This window comes from Brassica oleracea, chromosome C9, assembly GCF_000695525.1.
Source record: "Brassica oleracea var. oleracea cultivar TO1000 chromosome C9, BOL, whole genome shotgun sequence".
In the NCBI taxonomy this organism is placed as follows: Eukaryota; Viridiplantae; Streptophyta; class Magnoliopsida; order Brassicales; family Brassicaceae; genus Brassica; species Brassica oleracea.
The window spans coordinates 20489732-20491744 of NC_027756.1; positions in this window are offsets into that span (position 1 = coordinate 20489732).

Below are 2013 nucleotides of genomic sequence, written 5' to 3' on the forward strand. Positions count from 1 at the left end.
TCTCTCTTTCTTTCTCTATGTTGATTCTGAATCTCCTGTGATAAGAAGACTCTTTAGAATCTTCCAATGTAAAGATTCTCTCTTTCACTTTCATTGCTTAGTTGGATGATAAATATTGTTGTTGAAATTGAGCTGCAGAAAGATTTGATTACACAGATAACTGTTTTTTATTTGTTGGGTTTTATGGAAACAGTTATCTGTGTCCTGAACCATACCCTGAGGAGAATCTTCGAGTCTCTTCAATCCAACAACATCAAGCTTTTCAAGTTCGGTATCCAAGGCAAAACGGTATGGTTTCTACTTTTTTACTGTGAATTGGATCTTATCAGCTTGTTCCTCTTTCTTCCCTTTTGTTGGCTTAATTTTATATCATGGTTATGTTCTAGTTTGATGCTTTTGCTGGTGAAGACAACGAAGAGTCAGACAAATTGGGAAAAGCCAGGTATGGATCCTATGCTCTCTGATATGCAGTGGCTGTGAAATTGTAACGTTGCTTTCTGTAGCTAAATTTATGTATGCTTTGTCTTGTTAAAAGGTAACTGCTACAAAGAGGCCAAAGAATAGTGCTTTAGAAGTTGATTTAGATTTTGAGCACAATGCCAGGCCTCCTACTTTGGGCGTTGGGGTTGGTTCGCCGCCCGGAGCGCCGAGGGTGGCGTCGTTCTACTCAATTTGTGTTTGTGCAGGATTCGGTTGATTAGAATGATGAACTTAGGAATAGGGTGACTAAAGACACTTTTATTAGAATCAAACAAGAGGTTACAAGATTAACGGGAAATAAGGAGACAAAATCAAAAGTTTAAACAACAGGATCAAAGAGATGATTAGGAAACCCTAGATCTAGCCGCTTCTGTGTGTGTGTTCAAAAAGTCCTCTTTTTCGTTGTCTCCTCATCCCCTCTTATAGTGTCCTCGTCCGTGATGCCCTAATCGTGTCGTCCTTTGGGCCCTGTCGTTAAAGGCCGAGTATGCGGGCCTTGGGACTGTTCTCTATAAGCCGAGCATATTTAGTCGGCTTAACTGATCGGCTAAAAGTACTCTGGGGTCGAGCCGACATCTTTAGCCGCTTAAGCCGACTAAACTGGTCAAGCTTGTCGGGCTAGGGCCTGTTATTCGATGGGCCTTGTGGAGGGATGTTATCCATCTCCTACAATAAGTCCCCCCCAGTTCACTTGTGAGCGGCGTAGCGGTCTCAGTGAATTTGTGGGTCAGGTTCGTTCGTATATCAGGTCCTAGCGTGTTTCCTCCTACAATTTGTAACAAAAGTCTCTTTTTTCCTTCTCCTCCTTGATTTTGCATAACTTATCTTGTGGTTTCTTAGGCTCGTTTTGATGATGTGCAACGAGCACCTAGCCTGCCCACTAAATCCAAAAGAGAAGCCAAGGAATTGGTGAGTTTTATTGATGTGAACGTATTGCTTTTTTTGTTTGTTCTACCTATGGGGGTCTTCTCCCTTACAATTTCACACTCCCTTTTGTTTCTTTTTGTAAATGTTAAATCAGGCAAGCATGCTATTCAAGAAACTATGCCTGAAGCTGAGAGCAACTCTCTACGATGCATGCAGAAGATGGAGTACAACTCTCTACGATGCATGCAGAAGATGGAGTAAGTGTCAATGTCTTTTGCTTTGAGATTTTGATGTTAGCCGATCTGTAGTTTTTGCCATGATTCTCAAAGCCATTTTCTTTGGAGAAGAAAGTAAAGTTGATGGAAGATGTTGCATAATTTTGTTTAAGAACCCTTAATTTAGATACTAGCATTGGAGCATTTTTTTCTTGGTGTTTCTTAACTAATTTTTTAACTAACGCTAGACCCTGATCCGCGCGCCAGCGCGGATATGAGTTTTCAGTTTTTAATTATTTATTTTATTAAATGATGTATTTGTAATATTCGTTCATATTATATTCATTAAGTAAATTTTTTTTTTTTGCATCTTAAACTATCTATTTTTTTTACAAATGTGTGAAATCATATAAAAAATATAAAAAAATGAGTATAGAGTTAATTAGATAAT